The sequence below is a fragment of the Myxine glutinosa genome, chromosome 7 (assembly GCF_964187855.1).
Source record: "Myxine glutinosa chromosome 7, kmMyxGlut1.1, whole genome shotgun sequence".
NCBI lineage: Eukaryota > Metazoa > Chordata > Myxini > Myxiniformes > Myxinidae > Myxine > Myxine glutinosa.
In genome coordinates, this window is record NC_136267.1 from 82,229,793 (window position 1) to 82,245,646 (window position 15,854).

At 43.6% G+C, this 15,854-nt stretch overlaps 1 long non-coding RNA gene across 1 annotated transcript in view; it reads right to left on the bottom strand.

Moving 5' to 3' along the window:
* Nucleotides 1-5,598, bottom strand: part of LOC137430572 (uncharacterized) — a 185,561-nt gene extending 179,963 nt beyond the window's left edge. Inside the window, exon 1 of the long non-coding RNA XR_010985101.2 lies at nucleotides 5,469-5,598. This is a non-coding gene — a long non-coding RNA (uncharacterized LOC137430572). The remainder of the gene's footprint in view (nucleotides 1-5,468) is intronic.
* Between the last annotated feature and the right edge of the window lie 10,256 nt (nucleotides 5,599-15,854).

A 15,854-nucleotide genomic window follows, 5' to 3' on the forward strand; every position in this document is an offset into this window, starting at 1 on the left:
AGAACTCAGCAAAGCACCAGAAATTGTCTGCAGAAGCAAGAAAGAATGAATGCTTGAAAGAGAATCAATTTTCAAATATTTGATATTTTCAATGCGGATATCTTCTTATGCCTCCGAGTGAAACTTGCTGCAATATTGCAAGCTTTTGGTATTCAATACACATTTGGGCAATTTATACTGCATCGCTTTACTTTAACTTTACTACTCTATCTACACATATACCAAAACGCAAGTAAAAACTTTAAATAAGCCAGTCTATCTCAGTTTAACACTCTCACCAGCCTGGTTCCAGGCATTGAAAACCTTTGTAGGAAGCAGTAATGGCTGCCCCTGCGAGGTGACAGCCAAATAATGCGCAAGGAAGGAAGCCGGGAGATTTGTGAGCAGGGCTTGATAATAGAATTTTTTTCGCGTTTCCAGTCGACATTGCAGGACTTTATAACTCTCAGCACGAATGCAGTCATTATATTGATTTTGCACCCACATTTGGAATTGTCAGAAATCTGCACAGCCTCAATGAACCTCACTTTGTTAAATTATATCTGTTTGGGGTGTTTGATGACAATTCAAACCAGCTGTGGTAAAGCATTTTTGAGCAGGAATATGAAGTACTAGTTTATATCTGTCCTCTGAGGTGCAATATAATTATTAAGAATGGCTTGTTCATCACAGTGAGCAGCAATATTCGTGGGTGCAACGTCTAGACGCAGCCCAAGCACACACTACTCCATCAGTTTTCCTTCGAAATCGCAGCTGCATTTATGTATGTGCATCACATCTCCTACCTTCGTACCCTGCAGATTAGATCTTTCTTCGTTCCCTACAGACTAGTCCTTTTTTTACACCCTTGCAGACTAGTCCTTTCTTCATTCCCTATAGACTAGTCCTTTTATACTCCCCTGCAGACTAGTCCTTTCTACATTCCCTATAGACTAGTCCTTTCTTCATTCCCTATAGACTAGTCCTTCTTACTCCCCTGCAGACTAGTCCTTTCTTAGTTCTCTACAGACTAGTCCTTTCTTCATTCCCTATGGACTAGTCCTTTTATACTCCCCTGCAGACTAGTCCTTTCTACATTCCCTATAGACTAGTCCTTTCTTCGTTCCCTATAGACTAGTCCTTTCTTACTCCCCTGCAGACTAGTCCTTTCTACATTCCCTACAGACTAGTCCTTTTTTTACACCCTTGCAGACTAGTCCTTTCTTCATTCCCTATAGACTAGTCCTTTCTTACTCCCCTGCAGACTAGTCCTTTCTTAGTTCTCTACAGACTAGTCCTTTCTTCGTTCCCTATAGACTAGTCCTTTCTTACTCCCCTGCAGACTAGTCCTTTCATAGTTCACTACAGACTAGTCCTTTCTTACTCCCCTGCACACTAGTCCTTTCTTAGTTCCCCACAGACTAGTCCTTTCTTCGTTCCCTATAGACTAGTCCTTTCTTCGTTCCCTATAGACTAGTCCTTTCTTCGTTCCCTGTAGACTAGTCCTTTCTTACTCCCCTGCAGACTAGTCCTTTCTTAGTTCTCTACAGACTAGTCCTTTCTTCGTTCCCTATAGACTAGTCCTTTCTTACTCCCCTGCAGACTAGTCCTTTCATAGTTCCCTACAGACTAGTCATTTCTTACTCCCCTGCACACTAGTCCTTTCTTAGTTCCCCACAGACTAGTCCTTTCTTCGTTCCCTATAGACTAGTCCTTTCTTCGTTCCCTATAGACTAGTCCTTTCTTCGTTCCCTGTAGACTAGTCCTTTCTTACTCCCCTGCAGAATAGTCCTTTCTTGCTCCCCCGCCGAATACTACTCGCTGAATGTGCTACAGACTAGTCCTTTCTTCATTCGCTTTCGACTAGTCCTTTCTTACTCCCGTGCAGACTAGTCCTTTCTTACTTCTCTACAGACTAGTCCTTTCTTCATTCCCTATAGACTAGTCCTTTTATACTCCCCTGCAGACTAGTCCTTTCTACATTCCCTATAGACTAGTCCTTTCTTCGTTCCCTATAGACTAGTCCTTTCTTACTCCCCTGCAGACTAGTCCTTTCTTACTTCTCTACAGACTAGTCCTTTCTTCATTCCCTATAGACTAGTCCTTTTATACTCCCCTGCAGACTAGTCCTTTCTACATTCCCTATAGACTAGTCCTTTCTTCGTTCCCTATAGACTAGTCCTTTCTTACTCCCCTGCAGACTAGTCCTTTCATAGTTCCCTACAGACTAGTCCTTTCTTACTCCCCTGCACACTAGTCCTTTCTTAGTTCCCCACAGACTAGTCCTTTCTTCGTTCCCTATAGACTAGTCCTTTCTTCGTTCCCTATAGACTAGTCCTTTCTTCGTTCCCTATAGACTAGTCCTTTCTTCGTTCCCTATAGACTAGTCCTTTCTTACTCCCCTGCAGAATAGTCCTTTCTTGCTCACCCGCAGACTAGTCCTGCCTCAATTCCCTGCAGAATAGTCCTTTCTTGCTCCCCCGCCGAATACTACTCGCTGAATGTGCTACAGACTAGTCCTTTCTTGCTCACCCGCAGACTAGTCCTTCCTCAATTCCCTGCAGACTAGTCCTTTCTTTCTCCCCCACAGACTAGTCCTTCCTGAATGTGCCACAGGGTAGTCCTGTCTTGCTCCTTCGCAAACTATTCCTTTCTTAGTTTCATACAGACTTGTCATTGTAATCATCAAGTGTCTCAAACCAAGTATAAAACAATTCTTTTCGAAGCCTTTCTCTTCATCGTCTGTGATTTTCCAGTTGCATGATTTGCGCTGAGCACAAAAGTACACACAGAGCAATCGTCACCTCAAACGTGTACACACACAAATGGCACCAAGATGTTGGAACCGGATAATGGAATCGAATTAAAAGACGATGGCAGTGCATCACAGGCCGAACATGTCGAATCGACGTCACATGCTCCATGGCTGGTAATTATGCAGGAGCCCCGGCCGTAGCCGCCTCGCCAAGGCTGACATTGATTTATTACGTGCGGCGACAAAACTCACGATGAGCCCCAGGAAGATTCTTCGAGCCAATCACGGTGATGTATGGCCTACAAGGCTAGCAACATCACCCCATTATTAGGGTCACGGCCGTGTGCCAGGATGGCCCGTAAACAGGCGGATGGTGAGGGGAACAAGGGAAGGAGCCAATTAGCCTCTCGAGACGACACAAGCCATCCGTGATGGTCCTTAACAGCCTCTCTTTTTGGAACTAGAACGGCACACAGTCGAGAGCATACCTCCACCTGGTTGGCCATATCACTCGATGGTGAAGAATCACTTAAAAAATTATACTAGCCGGATTCCGAATCTTCATCAAAATCAAATCGATTCTTCCTTATCACACCCAATCTGTCCAACAAGTTTCGTCCAACTCCGTCCACATCTTTTTGAGATATCCTGCTATGTATCGTTTTTGTCCCGATCTCCCAATGGTGAAGAATCACTTTTAAATTTCTCCTATCCGGATCTTCACCAAAATCGAATCATTTCGTCCTTGTCACATACGCTACATTGCTGCCAAATTTCGTCTGAATCCGGCCACGACGTTTTGAGATATTTTGTTCATAGACGAACGGACAGACAACCAGACAGGGGTGAAAACATAACCTCCATCCACCTTTGGTGCCGAAGGTAATAAGGCTTCTTCAGACTCTCTCCAGTCACCAGTGCTGACCCTTTTCGTTTTCCGAGACGTGTTCATGTTTGCGCACATTATATGGCATTTGCTGGTCAGTTGCGACGTACAGCTACGTTGGACATCATTAATCCAGCCGTATGGACCAAGAGGTGCTGAGGTGCCTCGTATAGACCGTATAGGCTGAGGCGTATAGACCACGAGGTGCTGGCTGCAGGCAAGATCTCATGCGATTGATCCAGACGCTCTGTATACTGTGAATAACAATAATGTATCACCGTTGTATCCGAGCCTGGTCAACCAACGTATCAATCTAAGTTTCACTGCACCGTTGGCCACATCATCAATCATAATCATCACCTTACTGGAGACAGAACACTTAGCCATTGGTTGAGATGGCTGCACAACAAGCGTTTGTTTCCTACATCTTCCTGATTTTACGCATACTTTTTACTCTTTTTTAATGGAAAGATGTGGGAAAATAGTCGTTCTTTATGCAATTACTAACAATGTATGGACGAGACAAGTGTGAGTACATACATGATGTCACGAGGTACACATGCCACTGGATGTTACTTATGAATACATCATAACGCCTCCATCTTCTCCGTAAAATAACGACATGTTTCTTAATACAGATAAAATTATTTGAACCGGTTTGAAAAGTAAACTTGGGGTTTCTCTTTCACTGCGTCAGTCTCTTGCAAACTATAAGGTAAAGGTAGCAATGCAAAATATAATTTCCATACAAGGTTCAAACAATGTTGGTGGATTTATCAAATGAAACTCTTTGCATGCCGCTCAAAAACCAAGGGTCGCATGGAAGAGACCAGTGAGGTCACCCGTGGGAATCCCACCGGCATGGAGGTGTATCATTGCGATCGGCGCAGCCGTTTTTGCGGTACCTGAGACAATAACGTTAGGCGCGAGTCCAAACCTGAAAAACCTGGAGACCAAAGCTGAAATTGGAAAAACAATATAGCCTGTTTTACTCCAGGGGGTCCCAGGATTACCCACCCAAAATTTCGTTGCGATCGGTTCAGCCGTTTCTGCGGTACCTGGGAACAGATGGACGGACATTTGGTGAATTAATGTAAAGATTGTTTGGATTACAGGTTTTATTTACATGCATGAGCTTAACCAATCAAAACAAATCATATCAACAAGTTTTTTGACTCAGTTGAAGAAAGCTAGTGTTCAAGTTCAAGAAAGCAGCGAGCAAAGAATACGTCCTTGAATGTATCCGATCTCCTCTAAGATTTTGGGGGATGGGGAAAGTTGAGTTCAGTTAGTATATGGATCAGAGATATCCATGAAGAGAAATGCCTTTGGAGGCCATTTTTCCCCACAGAGCGGGGGTTGGCCTTTTTTTGGGCACCATGGTCCCCTTTTTGAAGCAATGTTTTATGGACTGGATCCCCTTCCTGCCACCAATTTTGTTAGTCACCTTTTGCGACATGCATGGAATTACCAGCAAGCTGGTATTTAATTTGCCGACCTTGGAAGGATGACAGGCTGAGTCAACCCCCCTGGCGTTAATTCAGCGATCGACCGGGATTCGAACCCAGGATCCTAGGATCCCAAGCCGGCACCCTAACCGCTAAGCCAACACCAGGCTCATATCCATGAAAGACCTCGAGTTTTAGGCTAAGAAACTTCAGGATAGTTGAGTTAATAGTGTGCTCACACCTGATCTGTCAGCCTATGGATTGATCTTCCTATATGATGTCGAATCTGCCAAAAACTCTGAGGGTGAAGTCTTTCCCGTGAGGATGGATGACCAGCTGTGACATCTGCATTTACGTTTTCGAGTTTGGAAGATCTCACAGAAGAAGTAAATGCCATTACCTTGCATATTTGCATGTTGGAGGGTATAATCCGCCAAATGGACTCCACCTGTATCTGAGTTTCCTTGCACTGGGCCGTATATACTTGTTTGAGAAGATGAAGAGAAGGTGGAACAAGTGCTCCCACTGCGATGCTTGCGGCCGAGCCGGCGAGGTTGCCTCGAAGACGAATGTCGGCGTTTATATTGTGTTGTTGTCAAGCAGTGTCAGAATGGTGTGGTCCAAACATGCCTCAGCCTGTATCCAAACAAACCAGGCGGTGTGCGGCTTGTCATGAGCGACACCAGGGATTTGTAGTGCCTCTCCGGTGGCAGGGCGCACGTTTACATCAGGCCCACTGCCAGGTGAAAAACTCGGAATAAACAGCCAAGGTAAGTCTGTCGTACTATGAACAAGGATGCAAGTCTTCATGGGTGACACAGCCCCCAACCGCAACTTCATTTTACATTCTTTAGATTTTACATTAAAAAAACCAACTAACTAAATATATAAATAAATGAATACATAAATACACGCATGATCAGAGATTGCAGATTCTCACCGGGACTTGTTTTCTGTGGTGTATTTTGAATGGCAAATAAATGGAAGGATGTACTAAATGAAAGGCATTTGATTGCAAATGAAAGGTCTAAGTAGTATCGTTGTAAAGGTCAAAGGTCTGAAAAGATCGAAAGGTTAAATGATCTGACTCTGAAGGTCGAAAGGTGTGGTGTGAAGGTTGAAAGGTCTGAAAAGGTCGAAATGGGTCTAATCTAAAGAGTCAACATGGTCAAAAGGGTCTTGAAGGTGTCTAAAGGGTATAATTTAAGGTTTAAAGGATTGGAATTGTCTAAAGGAATCTAAAGGGTCTTAAAACTTCCATAAAGGGTCTATAGGTCAAATGGGGTCTCATGGGTAAGAAAAGGTCTGAAAGGGGTGAAGGTTTAAATGTCTAAAAGGGTAGAAAGGAGTGTTAGGATTCTAAAGGGTCTAACGGGTCATCTTGGGTCTAACAGGATATAAAGGGTCCAAGGGGTCCAAGGTCTAAAGGGTGTAATGGGGCCTCGAGGATCCTAGTGGGCTAAAGCGGTCCCCATAGTCCATAGGGTCTTGAGAGTCTAAGGATTCTGGAGGGTCTTAGGAGGTTTTATAAGGTTTTAGAGTTATAAAGGGTTTCAGGGTCATAGGGTCTTGAGGGTATTAGGTATCTAGAGGATCATAAGGGTCTCAGGGGTTTCAAAGGGTTTTATGGTTCTTAAGGGGTCTTAAATGGTCATAGAGTTTATTGGGTCTTGAAGGGTCTTATGGTTCTTTAGGGTCTCAGGGGTCTTAAATAGACTTAGGGTTTAAAGGGTCTTGAGGGTGTTAGGGTTCTTAGAATTTCTAATCATCTGAAATGGTCTTCGGTTTTAAAGTTATTTGGGGACCAATGTAATTAATGCACATAATCACATTCTTTGCAACAAGCAGAAAAACAGACAGACAGAAAAACAGACAAAGACAGACAAACAGACAGACAGACCCAAATGCAATACCCTCTCCTCTGGCAAGGGTAATAAATCATGGGTAGCGCCGTAGCGGTGACTGTAAAGGTAAAGTAGATAAATAAATAAATAATTCAAAAAGTGTATATAAATAATTAATGGTTCTCAAAATCATATACAATGCTATACTATTCTCTCCAGTAAAAACAATGTTATTGCAAAAATTCCAAATAGGCTCCATTCCCAAAATCATTGACGTGCCTCATGCCCAGCTATTGATGCATGCATCATGTGCCAAATATATAAAATAAATGCGTCCCGCCATTTTGGAGTAATGGCTCTGGACAGACGGACTGACAGACAGGACATATAAATAAAAGCCCCCAGCCTCGCCAACGCACCAGCTAAAAATGGTGGAGAGGTGTCACTTACAAGTGAGGTGAAATCAAAATGCTGCCTGGATATTGACCGTCCAGGAGTTCAACCCAATTTGCCGTAGAATGAAATAAGAAAAGCCTAATCTGGGGTATCACACACACCAACAACTTTACCTTGAACGGCATGAGGTAGAGCGCATCCCGCCGCCAGGTGAACAGTTTTACGTTTTGTATCCACTGATAGGCCAGATCTGGATGTAGACCTGAACCAAAATCTAATCAGCTTGTTTATGTCACCGAACCAACTCATCCACAAAGTTTCGTCCGAATCTGTCCACGACTTTTTGAAATGTCGTTCTATATATCGTTTTTGGGCCTGTCTGTCAATAGTGAAGAATCACTTAAATTTCGCGTATCCAGATTCGGATCTTCACCAAAATCGAATCAATTCGTCCTTGTCACAGTCCCAACTTGGCCACCAAGTTCCGTATGAATCCGTCAACAACTTTGAGATATCATACTCACAGACAAAAAACATGCAGGGGTAAAAACACAACCTCCATCCTCTTTTGGTGGCGGAGGTAACTGGAAGGCTAAATAAACACAGGGGCAATAACCCTGGCACTCACCTTTGTATACTGAATCGAGGCTCGTGAAAGAGCTAAGACCTGGTAGACCTGGACCTGGTAGAATTACGGACCTGGACCTGGTAGAATAAACAGTATACTGCACTGACTAAAGGTATTTTAAACCAATTTCAATGGTTGCTCGAAGACAGGGAAGCATGTAAATTCATACTAACATAATCAGAAGACTTTAAAGTTTAAACAAACAAAGAAAAAATACCTATTTTGGGGGGCAACCCTCCCCCCACCCTCCCCCAACCCCATATACCTCCTCAGACCCCAATTTTTCTAAGGCCTTGAACAAACTTCGGTACATCACGGGTGATGAAGGTTGTGGTAAAGTTTCATCGAATAGTGTGCGTAGTTTCAGAGGAAAAAGCAAATTCCTATTTTGGGGGGTCAAACCTGGACCCACAAACCTGGACCCACCCACTTTGACCACGGAAAATCCCCTTAAACACAGATTTTTTTAATGCGGTGAACAAACTTTTGTCACAACACAACAAATATAATTTGTAACAATAACCCCCTCCCCCACGCCCAACCCGACCCTCCATCCCAAAGTTTGCTTCTGTATCCATCTGGTGCACCCCTAGCATTCTTCACTATCCCTGTCTTCTACCGACTCCTCTCCGGCCTTGCCCCCCAGCTCTCTCTGGGCTCTGTCCCCCAAATATTCCTACAGGTCGCACAAGATCTGCCTGCAACCCTCTTATGGTTAAACTGCCAAAATCAAGACTCTCTGCTCACCTTCACTCTTTCATTCCTCTTTTCTCCCGCCTCTGGAACAAACTCCCCCACTCCCTTCAATCCCTCTCCTCCCTCCAGGTCTTTAAAACAGCTGTTCACCACCATCTCTTATCTTCCCCCATCCAAAACCTTGATCTTTTCTACCCCCGCTAATTTCACCCCAGATCCACTTTTTTGAAATTCCAACTTCTTTCCTGGAAGTCCTTGCAGCGTCCATATGTTTTATACCTCTCCCACCTCCCCCCAAGCCCTCTCCCTCCCACCGATCTCTCGATGTCCCTGCTCTCAAATGTTGTGTTTCTGTCCTTCACCACTCTGCCCATCTTGTTTACCGCTCCCCTTATTATATATTTTGTGTGTCGGTTTGACTTTTTGTATGATTAATGTTAGCTCTTTCACGAGCCTCGATCTTGTATAAAAAATAAAATATAAAAAATTTTGGTCACAATCCCTTCAGCAGTTTCGGAGAAGAAGTTGCAAGTGTTTACGGACTGACGGACGACGCGTCATCACATAAGCTCCCCTGAACTTCGTTCCAGGTGAGCTAAAAATTGGTCAATTAATTAATTAGTGTTCTCCATGTGCTCATAATAACGACATGTTAAAAATTTGATGACAAAAAAAAGACTGCTGTTCACGACCATGTCAGATCATCCTCTATATTCAAAACCATGATCTTTTCTACGCACGTTAACCCCCTCCCCCCACGCCCAACCCACCCTCCATCCCAAAGTTTGCTTCTGTATCCATCTGGTGCACCCCTAGCATTCTTCCCTACCCCTCATTTGTCACCACATTTATTGTTGTCCATCGCCATCTATTTTCTCCGTTGCCTCTGCTGTTGGCATTTCGCCCTTCTCTTTTTGCTGTTCCTTTTGTTCTGTTGCGCACTGATCCGTTCTGTGTTCTAGCTCTTACATGAGCCTTGACTCAACACAGAAGGGATCATCACAATACAGTACTGCAGAGCTGGCCTGCTGCCACGACGGGAGTAATAAAATATGGCCTAGGTTAAAAATAAATAAAGCAATATACTAACTTACAGTAAGCAGGAAAATTCATGTGACCAGATAAAGACATGTCAATGGCTGTACATATAAATAAAGTAGTCAAATAGTTACCGTGCCTTTGGCAATAATAACTATCCAACGAGAAAGTATCCTTTAAAAAAAAGAGAGAAATGGACAGTGTGTGTGTGTGTGTGTGTGTGTGTGTGTGTGTGTGTGTGTGTGTGTGTGTGTGTGTGTGTGTGTGTGTGTGTGTGTGTGTGTGTGTGTGTGTCGAGACATATGGAGTACGTATTGCAAAGAAAATGGCAATTCCATTTAATCAGCTCTCCTCATTTGCTTGGTGTGCTTTGGAATATATTTTGGAATAGAATTGGAATCTCGCAAGAACTGCTAACCATGGTAGGCCTGCGTCATTATATATCCACACTCTCATCAAGCGAAATAGTAAATACCACCGCATCTTTTAACGCCACCGTCTGATGCTGAAGGTTTTCTGCCATTTCGCTTAAGCGTCTCTCCACTTATCTGGCAGACATAGGGTATGCGTCTTTAATTCTGGAGACGATTGTCTTCATGACCCTGCACCCACGAAATGAAAAGCAGGGTTAGGCATTCGGTTGCGTACGTACGTGCCTACGTGCGTGTCTGCATTTTAAACATTCATTTTCTCGGTAACCGTCGGTCAGATTGACACGAAATTTTACCATAGGAGCGCCTCCTCCTATAGAATATGAGTGATAGTAATGACGTCATAGGTCACGTGGTACAGGCGCCATCTTGGAAAAAGCTTCGCACCTCTATCCCTGAAATCACTCGATGGAACAAATTGAAACATGACTCATTGTAAAGAACTCCGCATGGGGAATACGTGTTGTTAACGATGATGTCATTGGTGCCTTAATTATGACGTCATAATTCTACAGGGACAACGCTTAGACTGATCCGTTTGAAATTTATTGAGCGTGATATACGCAACAATTGTATTCGAGAATATAAATTGATGGTGTCATCACTCACGTGGTCTGGCAGCCATATTGGATCAAAGAAAAACACGCTTCAAAAACAGACGAGTTGGCTCGCACCAAGTTGACGGCGCAGTCCGCAAGGTAAGTCTTCAATGAATACCATCTAGTTGGGTAACCCAATAACCCATTGAACAAAACATCCAAACAACTGAGAAAAACCTCTTTTATATATTCCACATCTGTAAATGGCTTTGCATGTTTTGCAACACTGTGTGATTTTGTAACTTCTCTCTATGGATTGATTTGTACTGTCACAGACGTTAGTAAAGACTGCTTTGCTTTCCACACCTCGCTGTGGCCCGTTTGATTGACCCAGCCTTGTCCCTCTCATCCTTGAAGCGTCAATTGGATGGAAATTGATGATTTTATGTGATGCTGACCTTTTGACCTTTTGACAAAATTCTCGATTTGCCTTCTCCATATCTTACTATAATTCATCAAATGTCTGTCTGTCTGTCTGTCTGTCTGTTCCCAGGTACCGCAAAAACGGCAGAACCGATCGCAACAAAATTTTGGGTGGGCAATCCTGGGACCCCCTGGAGTAAAATAGGCCATATTGTTTTTCCAATTTTTTCCCAATTTTTCCAATTTTCAAGTTTTTCCAAACACTATGGGATAATATTTACCGATATGAACAGTGATGTGCCTTTATTGAAATTCTACAAATACTGTTTAGATTTTGATGATTTGCATGTGATATGATTTAACGGACGTTTATATAAATAGTTTAAAATAAAAATAGCCTTCAAACAATGATAACAATGATAACAAAAACAATGATATTTTGCCTTTTAATTTGGGCCTCCCAATTGAAGCCACGCCCATAGGGCGGGTACCGTTGCTAGTTATCATAATAACACTTTGGTGAAAATTTGACAGTAGCTCAAATGGTAAAAAAAAAGTTACGGCCCGGACAGACACACAAACTCATAGACAGACACACAGAGTGATTACAAAACCCTGTCTCCTGCTGAACAGGGGCCGGGCTAAACAGTACACGTCATATCGGTCTACTCATATATGAAGATGCTTTGAACGTGACATGTTTTTTTTCATTTTACAATGTAAATTATAACTTAAATGGTGAAATTTTTTGTGCAATGATATAGTCTCCCTTGGGTAAGTTATACAGGAAGTGACATCATCGGGAGTTAAAGCTTCCAGGATGAAACCATGATGGCAGAAAGGGTGGAAGTGATTTCCATGAAGTTCCTTGTGAATGAGATCAATGAAGCTGAAATACACAGGAAACTGCACAATTTGGTGATGCATGTCTTTCACACACTGTAGTGTTTAAATGGTGCAGTGATTTCAGAAAGGCTGTGATTTGGTGATCAATCTTGAGCATTCTCGTATGCAAGCAATGGCTGTCACTCCAACACACATTAAACATGCTGAACAGATAATTTAATTATCATACTTGAAGTTACAGAATAATTGGATGTTACTGTTGAGAGTATAAAAACAATCATTTATTTTCACTTGAAATTCAAGGTTAATGCAAGGTGGATAACATAGGATTTCAGGTTTTATAAAAAGGCAAATTGTGTGACTTTTCCAAACGGAGCTTTTCATGGAATACTAGCAAAGTGAGGGAGATGATTTCTTGAAGAAGATTATTTTGACATGTGATTAGACCTGGGTCCATCATTTCATGCCAGAGGTAAAGTGAGTCAGCATGGAGTGGTGACATAACCCACAAATAATTTCAAGGTTCAGATATCCAGTGAATAGCTTACGGCTAAAGCATTTTGCAACCTTAACTCGTGCTATTTTTGAATGTGGGGAAAGCATCAGTGCAAGGTATGAATGACTTGTTCAGCAATAAAGTAAGACAAGCAATACATAGAGGACAGACATGGAGAGTTTTATGGCATGATTTTACTGCACAATAATGCTTGCCCTCATACAATGCATACAACCTCATACAATGCATACATACAATGCATACAATGCCTCATACAACTCATACAAAGTTGGCCACAACTACTCTTTTAAAGATGTATTGGGAAGTTATAAATCATTCCCTATAATCCAAATTCGTCACATTATAATTTTCATCTATCTGGACCACTCAGTGAAGATCTGGAAGGTAAATACCAAGTGGGGTATAAAACTTTTCAATATCTTGGGGAGTTATCGTTGATAAGTTGCTTTAATCTGGGTTTTCCATCTGGGTTACAATCTGGGTTTTCCAGGTGAAATTCTGTCACCTTTAATGAACTGTCATTTCACAGGTTGAAGGTGAGCAGTGATCATGGATTTAGGTAGTTTTAACACAAGGGGGCTGACGGTGAACCATATGCACCTTGCAGAAACCTGAGGGGACAAAGCACAGAAAGAGCAGAGGGTGCAAGTCCAGAAAGGAGGTGGTAGAAGACAGAGAGACCACCAACCTGTTTGCGATGGGAAAGTAATAGCCCCATAGGCTCGGCTTCTGCGTAGGAGATTCCAATGATCCTGAAGATTTTGGTTTCTACAACTTCAAGCTGAGCATGGTGTGAGGCAGGGGGACCAGGCCAGAGGGGAGAGCAGCACTCCATCAAGCTTTGGGTGAAGGCTTGCAGGTGATCAGGAGCTTAGGTGTGCCAAGAAAAGACTACATGACAGAGGATGTCCAATCAGTGACGGGCTTTGGAGGCAAACTTTGAAATGTGGTTTGCCCCAGAAAGATCAGGGTTGAAAGTGAGATCAAGGAGTTTGAGTGACACAACTTCCTCAAGAAGATTGATAAGAAGGTAGATTGGGTGGAGGGGGGGGGAAGTTGAGGGAGGGAGTAGGGGGGGCATTTCCAGACAGTCTATTCAGAGAGTGTGAGACTTGTCAGGATTGAAAGACATATTCCAATTTTTTGAGCAGCTTGTTATTTCTTTAATGTCTAAAGAGAGGAAAGACGCTGCAGCCTGCCTGTCTGAAGGATGAGGGATGTCACGGCACAGGATGGAGTCATCAGCAAATAGATAAAGAGGATACCCAAAGATTCAAAGAGATCATTAATGAAGATCAGGAATAGGACTGGGCTCAGAACTCTGCCTTGGGGCACTCCAGCCTCGACAAAGAGAGAGGAGAGTAAAAAAAAAAAAAAACACCTTTAGAGGCCATTTTTCCCCGCAAAGCGGGGGTTGGCCTTTTTCGGGAACCATGGTTATTGTTGTTTTTTGGTCCCCTTTTTGAAGCAATGTTTTACGGCCGGATGCCCTTCCTGACGCCAACCCTTTTTGCCGCCTTTAACGACAAACAGGGAATTACCAGTGAACTGGTACTCAATTAGCCGACCTCGGAAGGATGACAGGCTGAGTCAACCCCCCTGGCGTTAATTCAGCGATCGACCGGGATTCTGAACCCAGGATCCTAGGATCCTAAGCCGGCACCCTAGCCGCTAGCCCAACACCATGACAAAGAGAGGAGAGTGAAGGATTATATTGAGTGCCACACGTTGGCTACAAGAAGAGAGGAAGTGAGTAAGCCATGTGTGGAGTTGGCCTAAGATGCCATAGGCAGAGAGTTTGGAGAGCAAGGCGGGATGCCAGACTCTATCAAAAGCACAGGATGTGTCCATATAGAGTCGGCCCTGATCTCATGTCTGATACTGACGGTCTTCATACATTTTTGCGTGAGTAGAGGCAGCATGTCTAAGATAGAGTGACCCAGTCTGAATCCAAATTGGTGATCTGAGATAAGGTTGTTGGAGAAAAGGAAGGATTTCATATCAACTGCGATGATAGATTCCATGACTTTGCTGGTTTGGATGTAAGTTGATGTGCAAGAGCAGCAGAGCAGGTTTTTAGGACATGTGAACTGATGCTTCCCGCTCCATTTGCAGAATCAGTCGAGGGTTGACAGAAACCTCTCCGCCTTCTCAGGTGCAAAAGATAGAGTCCAGGATGGGTACCGAGAGTGAGGGGTTGTGGACATTATTTGGAAGCAAACACAGAATTGAGGCATGTGGCCTGCTCATTAGCAGAGTGGCTGTGGTGCCATTTGAGGTTAGGGAAGGGATCGAAGGGAAGTATACACCAGAGACTTACTTAACAAGGTGCCACCAGGTTTTAGAGGAAAGAGACGATTTTAAAAGATAAATGTTGAGGTTGGAAACGTTGTTTTCTGGCTCTTCCGAGAGTGGACAAACATTTGTTGCGGGCTTTTTGGAATGCACTGAAATTGCCTTCAGTCGGATTTGCCTTCCATGAAGAGAAGGCAAGTTGTTTCAGAGCTTACCTCACCACAGGATTCAGTGTGCCATGGGTGGGAAGAAGGGTAGGATAATTGAAGACGAGATGGGATGAATCTGTGCATAAGAGAGAACAGGTTTATGTGGAAGATTCCCAGGCTGAGCTAATATCAGGGGCAGTAGATATTGGAGACCAGTCCTAAAAAGAGATGGTTGCTTCCAGTCCCTGCCAATCTGCCAGAGTGCACTGCCAGACTCGCCAGTGTTGACGATATATTTGAGAATAGTCAGTGAGATGTTGACTCTAACAAGCATATGGAGCAAAGGAAGACCAGGAGACATTGGTGTGGAAGTTGGTCATAACCAAACCCAGAAGGGAGGATTTGCCACTGGGAGAAATCCGGTGGGAAAGTTCACAGGTTGGGTTAGTCCCATGGAGTCAGAAGTCCTTTGCAGAAGTTCATGGCAGGTGAGAGAGGTAGTATCACCCAGCCAATTTGCATGGTGACAATTGAAATTGACACATATAAGGAGGAGAGAGTTGGTATGAGTGGTTAAAAGTTAGTCCATGTTGTCTAAGAGAGATATGTAGATGGAGTCGTCACTGTTTGGAGGACACACAGATAAACAAGACGTGGGAGTGGAGGGGAAGTCTCAGCCAAAGGTACTCCTGGGAGTTGGGAGGTGTAGGATTAGGACCAGTACAAGGACAGTGAGAAATTGAGATATTGATGTAAAGAGCAACTCCACCACCAGGGCGGGGTTGAAGCCGATCAAACCAGAGGAGACAATAGGCATGAAGGGACACTAAGGAGTCAGGGACATCCTGTCGAAGAAGGCTTCGGTTAAACAGATGTCTGAGCTGTTAGCAGCAGCCTGGATTGGAAGATCTGTCAGGTTGGAGCGGAGGCCTTGGATATTTGAGCTCCACATAGTGACGAACAGGGGAGGTTTGGGGGGGTTCG